Here is a 15,000-nt window from a genome sequence, read left to right on the forward strand (position 1 = left end):
TGGGCCCGGATGGCATATGCGCGAAGGGACGCTGGGGCCGAGCCGGAGCGGGTCCGATGTAGGACAACTAGGGCAGACGGGTCGTCTCGATCTCGCTTCAAATCGGGCTTGCCGGGCGGCAATAGAGGCAGACCTGCAGGGCCGGAGGAATCCCCCACCTGGGTAACCGGCTGACGCGGCCGGTGAGGGCCGCTCCGTGGCAAGTCGTGTTTACCAGAGGGTTAGAGGGGAAAGGGGAAGTGGGCCGGGGCTTTTCCAGGTCCGAGCCCCTGTCGCTCAAGTCCTGGGAAGCCCCGAGTACCTGGACGGAGGTCCAGGATTTCATTCATACGGGAAAAGTTGAAAATGTGTCCGAGACAGCGCCCCCTAGGCGGACGCGCGCTCCGGACCGAGCCCCTGTCGCTCGAGCCCTGGAAGCACCAAGTACCTGGGTGGAATCAGTTCCAGGATTTCGTTCATGCGGGAAAAGTTGAAAATGTGTCCGAGACAGCGCCCCCTAGGCGGACACACGCTCCGGACAGAGCCCCTGTCGCTCAAGCCCTGGAAGTCCTAAGTACCTGGGTGGAATCAGTTCCAGGATTTCATCCATGCGGGAAAAGTTGAAAATGTGTCCGAGACAGCGCCCCCCTAGGCGGACACACGCTCCGGACAGAGCCCCTGTCGCTCAAGCCCTGGAAGCCCCTAAGTACCTGGGTGGAATCAGTTCCAGGATTTCATTCATGCGGGAAAAGTTGAAAATGTGTCCGAGACAGCGCCCTCTAGGCGGACACACGCTCCGGACAGAGCCCCTGTCGCTCAAGCCCTGGAAGCCCTAAGTACCTGGGTGGAATCAGTTCCAGGATTTCATTCATGCGGGAAAAGTTGAAAATGTGTCCGAGACAGCGCCCCCTAGGCGGACACACGCTCCGGACAGAGCCCCTGTCGCTCAAGCCCTGGAAGCCCTAAGTACCTGGGTGGAATCAGTTCCAGGATTTCATCATGCGGGAAAAGTTGAAAATGTGTCCGAGACAGCGCCCTCTAGGCGGACACACGCTCCGGACAGAGCCCCTGTCGCTCAAGCCCTGGAAGCCCTAAGTACCTGGGTGGAATCAGTTCCAGGATTTCATCCATGCGGGAAAAGTTGAAAATGTGTCCGAGACAGCGCCCCCTAGGCGGACACACGCTCCGGACAGAGCCCTGTCGCTCAAGCCCTGGAAGCCCTAAGTACCTGGGTGGAATCAGTTCCAGGATTTCATTCATGCGGGAAAAGTTGAAAATGTGTCCGGGACAGCGCCCCTAGGCGGACACACGCTCCGGACAGAGCCCCTGTCGCTCAAGCCCTGGAAGCCCTAAGTACCTGGGTGGAATCAGTTCCAGGATTTCATTCATGCGGGAAAAGTTGAAAATGTGTCCGAGATAGCGCCCCTTAGGCGGACACAGGTGTCTGCATGAGCCCCTGTCGCTCAGAAGCTGGAAGAGCAGTTTGAAAAAGGACCGGGGTAAAGAGGGGGAAAGCACCATATATGTGTCCGGGAAGGCGCCCCTCGGGCGGACACAGGTGTCTGCATGAGCCCCTGTCGCTCAGATGCTGGAAGATCAGTTTGAAAAAGGACCGGGGTAAAGAGGGGGGAAGCACCATATATGTGTCCGGGAAGGCGCCCCTCGGGCGGACACAGGTGTCTGCATGAGCCCCTGTCGCTCAGATGCTGGAAGATCAGTTTGAAAAAGGACCGGGGTAAAGAGGGGGGAAGCACCATATATGTGTCCGGGAAGGCGCCCCTCGGGCGGACACAGGTGTCTGCATGAGCCCCTGTCGCTCAGATGCTGGAAGATCAGTTTGAAAAAGGACCGGGGTAAAGAGGGGGGAAGCACCATATATGTGTCCGGGAAGGCGCCCCTCGGGCGGACACAGGTGTCTGCATGAGCCCCTGTCGCTCAGATGCTGGAAGATCAGTTTGAAAAAGGACCGGGGTAAAGAGGGGGGAAGCACCATATATGTGTCCGGGAAGGCGCCCCTCGGGCGGACACAGGTGTCTGCATGAGCCCCTGTCGCTCAGATGCTGGAAGATCAGTTTGAAAAAAGAACCAGAGGATAGAGGGGAAAAACACCATATTTGTGTCCGAAAATAGCTCACTTTGACTCGGACGCGTTCCCTGTGATTTCAGCCTGTCAGACATGGTGCACATAGTAACGAGATGGAGGTGTTTTGGTCGACCAGGTAAAAAACGAAAAATCGAGAGAAGGTAAAAAGTAGGTGAAAAATTAAGCCTCTCTCGTTAAGGTACTTAGAAAAAATCCCAAAAAAAAAATGAACTCCCATTGAAATGAATGGGGAAAATTTTTTTTTCTCGTTTTTTTTCTAAGTACAACAACGAGAGAAGGTAAAAATTGGTTTTTTTTAGCCTCTCTCGTTAAGGTACTTAGAAAAAAACCCAGATTTTTTTTTTTCTCGTTTTTTTTCTAAGTACAACAACGAGAGAAGGTAAAAACAGGTGCTTTTTAGCCTCTCTCGTTAAGGTACTTGGAAAAAATTTTCCGAGACATGTTTGGTCTTCCCCACTGACAGTGCGCCTTTGCTGGGTAAGTTGTGGACGTGCCAGGCACCCCCGGGACACCGGTGGAACGCGGCCGGACCTCGTGGTACTCCAACCCGGGCATAATTTTGGATATTTCCCGGTCCTTTTTTTCCCCACTTTCCCAACTTTTCTTCTGAATCACAGTGCGCCTTTGCTGGGTAAGTTGTGGACATGGCAGGCACCCCCGGGACACCGGGTGGAACGCGGCCGGACTCGTGGTACTCCAACCCGGGCATAATATTGGATCAAATTCGGGACTTTTGCCCACTTTCCCAACTTTTCTTCCCAATCACAGTGCGCCTTTGCTGGGTGCGTTGTGGACATGCCAGGCACCCCCGGGACACCGGTGTGGAACGCGGCCGGACTCGTGGTACTCCAACCCGGGCATAATTTTGGCCCAAATTCGGGACTTTTGCCCACTTTCCCAACTTTTCTTCCCAATCACAGTGCGCCTTTGCTGGGTGCGTTGTGGACATTGTAGGCACCCCGAGACACTGGTGGAACGCGGCGGGACTTGTGGGACTCGAACCTGGGTGTGATTTTGGACCAAATTCGGGACTTTTGCCCACTTTCCCAACTTTTCTTCCCAATCACAGTGCGCCTTTGCTGGGTGCGTCGTGGACATTGTAGGCACCCCGGAACCCTGGTGGAACGCGGCGGGACTTGTGGGACTCGAACCTGGGTGTGATTTTGGACCAAATTCGGGACTTTTGCCCACTTTCCCAACTTTTCTTCCCAATCACAGTGCGCCTTTGCTGGTGCGTCGTGGACATGTCAGGCACCCCGCAACCCTGGTGGAACGCGGCGGGACTTGTGGGACTCGAACCTGGGTGTGATTTTGGACCAAATTCGGGACTTTTGCCCACTTTCCCAACTTTTCTTCCCAATCACAGTGCGCCTTTGCTGGGTGCGTTGTGGACATTGTAGGCGCCCCGGAACCCTGGTGGAACGCGGCGGGACTTGTGGGACTCGAACCTGGGTGTGATTTTGGACCAAATTCGGGACTTTTGCCCACTTTCCCAACTTTTCTTCCCAATCACAGTGCGCCTTTGCTGGGTGAGTTGTGGACATTGTAGGCACCCCGGAACCCTGGTGGAACGCGGCGGGACTTGTGGGACTCGAACCTGGTGTGATTTTGGACCAAATTCGGGACTTTTGCCCACTTTCCCAACTTTTCTTCCCAATCACAGTGCGCCTTTGCTGGGTGCGTTGTGGACATTGTAGGCACCCCGGAACCCTGGTGGAACGCGGCGGGACTTGTGGGACTCGAACCTGGGTGTGATTTTGGACCAAATTCGGGACTTTTGCCCACTTTCCCAACTTTTCTTCCAATCACAGTGCGCCTTTGCTGGGTAAGTTGTGGACATTGTAGGCACCCCGAGACACTGGTGGAACGCGGCGGGACTTGTGGGACTCGAACCTGGGTGTGATTTTGGACCAAATTCGGGACTTTTGCCCACTTTCCCAACTTTTCTTCCCAATCACAGTGCGCCTTTGCTGGGTGCGTTGTGGACATTGTAGGCACCCCGGAACCCTGGTGGAACGCGCGGGACTTGTGGGACTCGAACCTGGGTGTGATTTTGGACCAAATTCGGGACTTTTGCCCACTTTCCCAACTTTTCTTCCCAATCACAGTGCGCCTTTGCTGGTGCGTCGTGGACATGTCAGGCACCCGGAACACTGGTGGAACGCGGCGGGACTTGTGGGACTCGAACCTGGGTGTGATTTTGGACCAAATTCGGGACTTTTGCCCACTTTCCCAACTTTTCTTCCCAATCACAGTGCGCCTTTGCTGGTGCGTTGTGGACATTGTAGGCACCCCGAGACACTGGTGGAACGCGGCGGGACTTGTGGGACTCGAACCTGGGTGTGATTTTGGACCAAATTCGGGACTTTTGCCCACTTCCCTACTTTTCTTCCCAATCACAGTGCGCCTTTGCTGGGTGCGTCGTGGACATGTCAGGCACCCCGGAACACTGGTGGAACGCGGCGGGACTTGTGGGACTCGAACCTGGGTGTGATTTTGGACCAAATTCGGGACTTTTGCCCACTTTCCCAACTTTTCTTCCCAATCACAGTGCGCCTTTGCTGGGTGCGTTGTGGACATTGTAGGCACCCGAGACACTGGTGGAACGCGGCGGGACTTGTGGGACTCGAACCTGGGTGTGATTTTGGACCAAATTCGGGACTTTTGCCCACTTTCCCTACTTTTCTTCCCAATCACAGTGCGCCTTTGCTGGGTAAGTTGTGGACATTGTAGGCACCCCGGAACCCTGGTGGAACGCGGCGGGACTTGTGGGACTCGAACCTGGGTGTGATTTTGGACCAAATTCGGGACTTTTGCCCACTTTCCCAACTTTTCTTCCCAATCACAGTGCGCCTTTGCTGGGTGCGTTGTGGACATTGTAGGCACCCCGAGACACTGGTGGAACGCGGCGGGACTTGTGGGACTCGAACCTGGGGTGTGATTTTGGACCAAATTCGGGACTTTTGCCCACTTTCCCTACTTTTCTTCCCAATCACAGTGCGCCTTTGCTGGGTGAGTTGTGGACATTGTAGGCACCCCGGAACCCTGGTGGAACGCGGCGGGACTTGTGGGACTCGAACCTGGGTGTGATTTTGGACCAAATTCGGGACTTTTGCCCACTTACCCCAACTTTTCTTCCCAATCACAGTGCGCCTTTGCTGGGTGCGTTGTGGACATTGTAGGCACCCCGAGACACTGGTGGAACGCGGGCGGGACTTGTGGGACTCGAACCTGGGTGTGATTTTGGACCAAATTCGGGACTTTTGCCACTTTCCCTACTTTTCTTCCCAATCACAGTGCGCCTTTGTCTGGGTAAGTTGTGGACATTGTAGGCACCCCGGAACCCTGGTGGAACGCGGCGGGACTTGTGGGACTCGAACCTGGGTGTGATTTTTGATCATTTCGTGGACTTTTGCTATGCATGCCTTCTCCCCGCTAGTTTGATGTGTGCTGCTGCAAAAGTTCCAAGAGGGCGTTTTTGCCCCCCTCCCAAACTCCCTCTCTTTGTTTATAGTGCATATTTCCTGCTGGATCTACTCTCTATTTACTCCAAGGAAAAAAACTAGCCGGTCGCAGGCAAATTTTTACAATCGGTCGCCAAACTACGGCACGAGGGCCGAACGCGGTACGCCGGCGTCCAAGATACGGCCCGGGGATTTTTTTGATTTTTTGGGCTTTTTTTGATTTTTTTTGGACATGTTGGGCATCCCAGGACTCGGGTGCGACTGCAGGACGTGTGGGGCTCTAACCTGGGTGTGGTTTTTGGTCATTTTTCCGGACTTTTGCCCACTTTTCCAACTTTTCTTCCCCACTCACAGTGCGCCTTTGCTGGGTGCGTTTTGGGCATGCGGGGGGCACCTCGGACTCGGGTGGGGACGCGGCGGGACTTGTGGCACTCGTACCTGGGTGTGATTTTTGATCATTTTGTGGACTTTTCCCCAGACACTCTCCACTTGTCTACCCCACTTCCCCTGTGACTTTGCTGGGGGGGGCGTTTCCCCGCTGTCCTTTGTAGTGTAAGGGTTACTTTTCCTTTTTTTTCTGTCTGAAAATAGGGCCCCAAAAGGCCTCACACTCCCCGGGAAGACCTGATGGACGCCTCGGCGTCACTGAAACAGGCCAATCTGTCTGAAAATATGGCCCACGAAAGGCCTCACATTCCCCGGGAAGACCTGATGGACGCCCCGGCCGTCACCGAAATACGGCAAACTGTCTGAAAATAGGGGCTCCAAGGGTTTCCCCACTCTTTCTGGCCCACAAAAGGGCCTCTCATTCCCCGGGAACACCTGTAGGACTCCCCGGCGTCAAGGAAATACGCCAAACCGTCTGAAAATAGGGGCCCAAAAGAACTGGAAATGATGTGTTTAATTTGGGGGGTGATGTCTATAATTATGGGGGTGCATTGGAGGCGGGAGTCCCACTGGAGGGCTCCACACCGTCTGAATATAGGGCCCCAAAAGGCCTGGAATTAATGTCTTTAATTTGGGGGGTGCATTTGCAGCGGGAGTCCACCGGAGGGCTCCATTTCCCCACTCTTTTGTTGACATATGGCCACAAAAGGCCTCACATTCCCCGGGAAGACCTGACGGACGCCCCGGCGTCACCGAAATACGGCAAACTGTCTGAAAATAGGGGCTCCAAGTGTTCCCCACTCTTTCTGGCCCACAAAAGGCCTCTCATTCCCCGGGAACACCTGTAGGACTCCCCGGCGTCAAGGAAATACGCCAAACCGTCTGAAAATAGGGGCCCAAAAGAACTGGAAATAATGTGTTTAATTTGGGGGGTGATGTCTATAATTATGGGGGTGCATTGGAGGCGGGAGTCCACTGGAGGGCTCCACACCGTCTGAATATAGGGCCCCAAAAGGCCTGGAATTAATGTATTTAATTTGGGGGGTGCATTTGCAGCGGGAGTCCACCGGAGGGCTCCATTTCCCCACTCTTTTGTTGACATATGGCCACAAAAGGCCTCTCATTCCCCGGGAAGACCTGATGGACGCCCCGGCGTCACCGAAATAAGCCAAACTGTCTGAAAATAGGGGCTCCAAGGGTTCCCCACTCTTTCTGGCCCACAAAAGGCCTCTCATTCCCCGGGAACACCTGTAGGACTCCCCGGCGTCAAGGAAATACGCCAAACCGGCTGAAAATAGGGCCCCAAAAGAACTGGAAATAATGTCTTTAATTTGGGGGGGTGATGTCTATAATTATGGGGGGTGCATTGGAGGCGGGAGTCCACTGGAGGGCTCCACAACGTCTGAAAATAGGGCCCCAAAAGAACTGGAAATAATGTGTTTAATTCAGGGTGCATTTGCAGCGAGTGTCCACCAGAGGGCTCCAATTCCCCAGCTATAGTCCTGGTACTCTAAAATGATGGCACTTAGTCAAATTTCCGCCTTTTTTTGATGACTTCCAACTAGGAGAGGGACTAATTTTGAGTTCCGGACCCGGGTGGAGAACCATAGCACGTCGGCCTTCTTAAAGGGACATCCTCCTAGGCACTTAGTCAAATTTCCGCCTTTTTTTTGGACTTCCAGCGAGGAGAGGGACTAATTTTGCTTTCCGCACCCGGGTGGAGAACCATAGCAGGTCAGCCTTCTTAAAGGGACATCCTCCAGGCACTTAGTCAAATTTCCGCCTTTTTTTTGGACTTCCAGCGAGGGGAGGGACAATTTTGCGTTCCTGACCCAGGTGGAGGACCATAGCACGTCGGCCTTCTTAAAGGGACATCCTCCTAGGCACTTAGTCAAATTTACACCTTTTTTTTGGACTTCCAGCGAGGAGAGGGACAATTTTGCGTTCCTGACCCAGGTGGAGGACCATAGCACGTCGGCCTTCTTAAAGGGACATCCTCCTAGGCACTTAGTCAAATTTACACCTTTTTTTTGGACTTCCAGCGAGGAGAGGGACAATTTTGCGTCCTGACCCAGGTGGAGGACCATAGCACGTCGGCCTTCTTAAAGGGACATCCTCCTAGGCACTTAGTCAAATTTACACCTTTTTTTGGACTTCCAGCGAGGAGAGGACTAATTTTGCTTTCCGCACCCGGTGGAGAACCATAGCAGGTCAGCCTTCTTAAAGGGACATCCTCCTAGGCACTTAGTCAAATTCACGCCTTTTTTTTGGACTTCCAGCGAGGGGAGGGACAATTTTGCGTTCCTGACCCAGGTGGAGGACCATAGCAGGTCGGCCTTCTTAAAGGGACATCCTCCTAGACACTTAGTCAAATTCACGCCTTTTTTTTGGACTTCCAGCGAGGAGAGGGACAATTTTGCTTTCCTGACCCAGGTGGAGAACCATAGCACGTCGGCCTTCTTAAAGGGACATCCTCCTAGGCACTTAGTCAAATTCACGCCTTTTTTTTGGACTTCCAGCGAGGAGAGGGACAATTTTGCTTTCCTGACCCAGGTGGAGAACCATAGCACGTCGGCCTTCTTAAAGGGAAATGCTCCTAGGCACTTAGTCAAATTCACGCCTTTTTTTTGGACTTCCAGCGAGGAGAGGGACAATTTTGCTTTCCTGACCCAGGTGGAGAACCATAGCACGTCGGCCTTCTTAAAGGGAAATGCTCCTAGGCACTTAGTCAAATTCACGCCTTTTTTTTGGACTTCCAGCGAGGAGAGGGACAATTTTGCTTTCCTGACCCAGGTGGAGAACCATAGCACGTCGGCCTTCTTAAAGGGAAATGCTCCTAGACACTTAGTCAAATTCACGCCTTTTTTTTGGACTTCCAGCGAGGAGAGGGACTAATTTGGCGTTCCGTACCCAGGTGGAGAACCATAGCAGGTCGGCCTTCTTAAAGGGACATCCTCCTAGGCACTTAGTCAAATTCACGCCTTTTTTTTGGACTTCCAGCGAGGAGAGGGACAATTTTGCTTTCCTGACCCAGGTGGAGAACCATAGCAGGTCGGCCTTCTTAAAGGGACATCCTCCTAGGCACTTAGTCAAATTTACGCCTTTTTTTTGGACTTCCAGCGAGGAGAGGGACTAATTTTGCTTTCCGTACCCGGGTGGAGAACCATAGCACGTCGGCCTTCTTAAAGGGAAATGCTCCTAGGCACTTAGTCAAATTCACGCCTTTTTTTTGGACTTCCAGCGAGGAGAGGGACAATTTTGCTTTCCTGACCCAGGTGGAGAACCATAGCACGTCGGCCTTCTTAAAGGGACATCCTCCTAGGCACTTAGTCAAATTCACGCCTTTTTTTTGGACTTCCAGCGAGGAGAGGGACTAATTTGGCGTTCCAGACCCAGGTGGAGAACCATAGCAGGTCGGCCTTCTTAAAGGGACATGCCCCTAGACACTTAGTCAAATTTACGCCTGAAAATAGGGCCCCAAAAGAACTGGAAATAATGTCTTTAATTCAGGGTGCATTTGCAGCGAGTGTCCACCAGAGGGCTCCAATTCCCCCACTATAGTCCTGGTACTCTAAAATGATGGCACTTAGTCAAATTTCCGCCTTTTTTTGATGACTTCCAACTAGGAGAGGGACTAATTTTGAGTTCCGGACCCGGGTGGAGAACCATAGCACGTCGGCCTTCTTAAAGGGACATCCTCCTAGGCACTTAGTCAAATTTCCGCCTTTTTTTTGGACTTCCAGCGAGGAGAGGGACTAATTTGGCGTTCCAGACCCAGGTGGAGAACCATAGCACGTCGGCCTTCTTTAAGGGACATCCTCCTAGGCACTTAGTCAAATTTACGCCTTTTTTTTGGACTTCCAGCGAGGAGAGGGACTAATTTTGCTTTCCGCACCCGGGTGGAGAACCATAGCAGGTCAGCCTTCTTAAAGGGACATCCTCCTAGGCACTTAGTCAAATTTACGCCTTTTTTTTGGACTTCCAGCGAGGAGAGGGACTAATTTTGCTTTCCGTACCCGGGTGGAGAACCATAGCACGTCGGCCTTCTTAAAGGGAAATGCTCCTAGGCACTTAGTCAAATTCACGCCTTTTTTTTGGACTTCCAGCGAGGAGAGGGACAATTTTGCTTTCCTGACCCAGGTGGAGAACCATAGCACGTCGGCCTTCTTAAAGGGAAATGCTCCTAGGCACTTAGTCAAATTCACGCCTTTTTTTTGGACTTCCAGCGAGGAGAGGGACAATTTTGCTTTCCTGACCCAGGTGGAGAACCATAGCACGTCGGCCTTCTTAAAGGGAAATGCTCCTAGGCACTTAGTCAAATTCACGCCTTTTTTTTGGACTTCCAGCGAGGAGAGGGACAATTTTGCTTTCCTGACCCAGGTGGAGAACCATAGCACGTCGGCCTTCTTAAAGGGAAATGCTCCTAGGCACTTAGTCAAATTCACGCCTTTTTTTTGGACTTCCAGCGAGGAGAGGGACTAATTTTGCTTTCCGCACCCGGGTGGAGAACCATAGCAGGTCAGCCTTCTTAAAGGGACATCCTCCTAGGCACTTAGTCAAATTTCCGCCTTTTTTTTGGACTTCCAGCGAGGGGAGGGACAATTTTGCGTTCCTGACCCAGGTGGAGGACCATAGCACGTCGGCCTTCTTAAAGGGACATCCTCCTAGGCACTTAGTCAAATTTACACCTTTTTTTTGGACTTCCAGCGAGGAGAGGGACAATTTTGCGTTCCTGACCCAGGTGGAGGACCATAGCACGTCGGCCTTCTTAAAGGGACATCCTCCTAGGCACTTAGTCAAATTTACACCTTTTTTTTGGACTTCCAGCGAGGAGAGGGACAATTTTGCGTTCCTGACCCAGGTGGAGGACCATAGCACGTCGGCCTTCTTAAAGGGACATCCTCCTAGGCACTTAGTCAAATTTACACCTTTTTTTTGGACTTCCAGCGAGGAGAGGGACTAATTTTGCTTTCCGCACCCGGGTGGAGAACCATAGCAGGTCAGCCTTCTTAAAGGGACATCCTCCTAGGCACTTAGTCAAATTCACGCCTTTTTTTTGGACTTCCAGCGAGGGGAGGGACAATTTTGCGTTCCTGACCCAGGTGGAGGACCATAGCAGGTCGGCCTTCTTAAAGGGACATCCTCCTAGACACTTAGTCAAATTCACGCCTTTTTTTTGGACTTCCAGCGAGGAGAGGGACAATTTTGCTTTCCTGACCCAGGTGGAGAACCATAGCACGTCGGCCTTCTTAAAGGGACATCCTCCTAGGCACTTAGTCAAATTCACGCCTTTTTTTTGGACTTCCAGCGAGGAGAGGGACAATTTTGCTTTCCTGACCCAGGTGGAGAACCATAGCACGTCGGCCTTCTTAAAGGGAAATGCTCCTAGGCACTTAGTCAAATTCACGCCTTTTTTTTGGACTTCCAGCGAGGAGAGGGACAATTTTGCTTTCCTGACCCAGGTGGAGAACCATAGCACGTCGGCCTTCTTAAAGGGAAATGCTCCTAGGCACTTAGTCAAATTCACGCCTTTTTTTTGGACTTCCAGCGAGGAGAGGGACAATTTTGCTTTCCTGACCCAGGTGGAGAACCATAGCACGTCGGCCTTCTTAAAGGGAAATGCTCCTAGACACTTAGTCAAATTCACGCCTTTTTTTTGGACTTCCAGCGAGGAGAGGGACTAATTTGGCGTTCCGTACCCAGGTGGAGAACCATAGCAGGTCGGCCTTCTTAAAGGGACATCCTCCTAGGCACTTAGTCAAATTCACGCCTTTTTTTTGGACTTCCAGCGAGGAGAGGGACAATTTTGCTTTCCTGACCCAGGTGGAGAACCATAGCAGGTCGGCCTTCTTAAAGGGACATCCTCCTAGGCACTTAGTCAAATTTACGCCTTTTTTTTGGACTTCCAGCGAGGAGAGGGACTAATTTTGCTTTCCGTACCCGGGTGGAGAACCATAGCACGTCGGCCTTCTTAAAGGGAAATGCTCCTAGGCACTTAGTCAAATTCACGCCTTTTTTTTGGACTTCCAGCGAGGAGAGGGACAATTTTGCTTTCCTGACCCAGGTGGAGAACCATAGCACGTCGGCCTTCTTAAAGGGACATCCTCCTAGGCACTTAGTCAAATTCACGCCTTTTTTTTGGACTTCCAGCGAGGAGAGGGACTAATTTGGCGTTCCAGACCCAGGTGGAGAACCATAGCAGGTCGGCCTTCTTAAAGGGACATGCCCCTAGACACTTAGTCAAATTTACGCCTGAAAATAGGGCCCCAAAAGAACTGGAAATAATGTCTTTAATTCAGGGTGCATTTGCAGCGAGTGTCCACCAGAGGGCTCCAATTCCCCCACTATAGTCCTGGTACTCTAAAATGATGGCACTTAGTCAAATTTCCGCCTTTTTTTGATGACTTCCAACTAGGAGAGGGACTAATTTTGAGTTCCGGACCCGGGTGGAGAACCATAGCACGTCGGCCTTCTTAAAGGGACATCCTCCTAGGCACTTAGTCAAATTTCCGCCTTTTTTTTGGACTTCCAGCGAGGAGAGGGACTAATTTGGCGTTCCAGACCCAGGTGGAGAACCATAGCACGTCGGCCTTCTTTAAGGGACATCCTCCTAGGCACTTAGTCAAATTTACGCCTTTTTTTTGGACTTCCAGCGAGGAGAGGGACTAATTTTGCTTTCCGCACCCGGGTGGAGAACCATAGCAGGTCAGCCTTCTTAAAGGGACATCCTCCTAGGCACTTAGTCAAATTTACGCCTTTTTTTTGGACTTCCAGCGAGGAGAGGGACTAATTTTGCTTTCCGTACCCGGGTGGAGAACCATAGCACGTCGGCCTTCTTAAAGGGAAATGCTCCTAGGCACTTAGTCAAATTCACGCCTTTTTTTTGGACTTCCAGCGAGGAGAGGGACAATTTTGCTTTCCTGACCCAGGTGGAGAACCATAGCACGTCGGCCTTCTTAAAGGGAAATGCTCCTAGGCACTTAGTCAAATTCACGCCTTTTTTTTGGACTTCCAGCGAGGAGAGGGACAATTTTGCTTTCCTGACCCAGGTGGAGAACCATAGCACGTCGGCCTTCTTAAAGGGAAATGCTCCTAGGCACTTAGTCAAATTCACGCCTTTTTTTTGGACTTCCAGCGAGGAGAGGGACTAATTTGGCGTTCCGTACCCAGGTAGAGAACCAAGGCACGTCGGCCTTCTTAAGGGGACATCCTCCTAGGCACTTAGTCAAATTTCCGCCTTTTTTTTGGACTTCCAGCGAGGAGAGGGACTAATTTGGCGTTCCAGACCCAGGTGGAGAACCATAGCACGTCGGCCTTCTTAAAGGGAAATGCTCCTAGACACTTAGTCAAATTTACCAAACTTTTCTATAGAGCCCTGGTACTCTAAAATGATGACACATAGACAAAAAACCAAACTTTTCTATAGAGGCCTGGTACTCTAAAATAATGACACTTAGTCAAATTTCCGCCTTTTTTTGACTACTTCCAGCTAGGAGAGGGACTAATTTGGCGTTCCAGACCCAGGTGGAGAACCATAGCACGTCGGCCTTCTTAAAGGGAAATGCTCCTAGGCACTTAGTCAAATTCACGCCTTTTTTTTGGACTTCCAGCGAGGAGAGGGACAATTTTGCTTTCCTGACCCAGGTGGAGAACCATAGCACGTCGGCCTTCTTAAAGGGAAATGCTCCTAGGCACTTAGTCAAATTCACGCCTTTTTTTTGGACTTCCAGCGAGGAGAGGGACAATTTTGCTTTCCTGACCCAGGTGGAGAACCATAGCACGTCGGCCTTCTTAAAGGGAAATGCTCCTAGGCACTTAGTCAAATTCACGCCTTTTTTTTGGACTTCCAGCGAGGAGAGGGACTAATTTGGCGTTCCGTACCCAGGTAGAGAACCAAGGCACGTCGGCCTTCTTAAGGGGACATCCTCCTAGGCACTTAGTCAAATTTCCGCCTTTTTTTTGGACTTCCAGCGAGGAGAGGGACTAATTTGGCGTTCCAGACCCAGGTGGAGAACCATAGCACGTCGGCCTTCTTAAAGGGAAATGCTCCTAGACACTTAGTCAAATTTACCAAACTTTTCTATAGAGGCCTGGTACTCTAAAATGATGACACATAGACAAAAAACCAAACTTTTCTATAGAGGCCTGGTACTCTAAAATAATGACACTTAGTCAAATTTCCGCCTTTTTTTGACTACTTCCAGCTAGGAGAGGGACTAATTTGGCGTTCCGTACCCAGGTGGAGAACCATAGCACGTCGGCCTTCTTAAAGGGAAATGCTCCTAGACACTTAGTCAAATTCACGCCTTTTTTTTGGACTTCCAGCTAGGAGAGGGACTAATTTGGCGTTCCGTACCCAGGTGGAGAACCATAGCACGTCGGCCTTCTTAAAGGGAAATGCTCCTAGACACTTAGTCAAATTCACGCCTTTTTTTTGGACTTCCAGCTAGGAGAGGGACTAATTTGGCGTTCCGTACCCAGGTGGAGAACCATAGCACGTCGGCCTTCTTAAAGGGAAATGCTCCTAGACACTTAGTCAAATTCACGCCTTTTTTTGGACTTCCAGCTAGGAGAGGGACTAATTTGGTGTTCCGTACCCAGGTAGAGAACCAAGGCACGTCGGCCTTCTTAAGGGGACATCCTCCTAGACACTTAGTCAAATTCACGCCTTTTTTTTTGGACTTCCAGCTAGGAGAGGGACTAATTTGGCGTTCCAGACCCAGGTGGAGAACCATAGCACGTCGGCCTTCTTAAAGGGAAATGCTCCTAGACACTTAGTCAAATTTACCAAACTTTTCTATAGAGCCCTGGTACTCTAAAATGATGACACATAGACAAAAAACCAAACTTTTCTATAGAGGCCTGGTACTCTAAAATGATGACACATAGACAAAAAACCAAACTTTTCTATAGAGGCCTGGTACTCTAAAATAATGACACTTAGTCAAATTTCCGCCTTTTTTTGACTACTTCCAGCTAGGAGAGGGACTAATTTGGCGTTCCGTACCCAGGTGGAGAACCAAGGGACGTCGGCCTTCTTAAAGGGACATCCTCCTAGACACTTAG

The sequence above is a fragment of the Nerophis lumbriciformis genome, unplaced genomic scaffold, assembly GCF_033978685.3.
Source record: "Nerophis lumbriciformis unplaced genomic scaffold, RoL_Nlum_v2.1 HiC_scaffold_344, whole genome shotgun sequence".
NCBI classification, from domain to species: Eukaryota; Metazoa; Chordata; class Actinopteri; order Syngnathiformes; family Syngnathidae; genus Nerophis; species Nerophis lumbriciformis.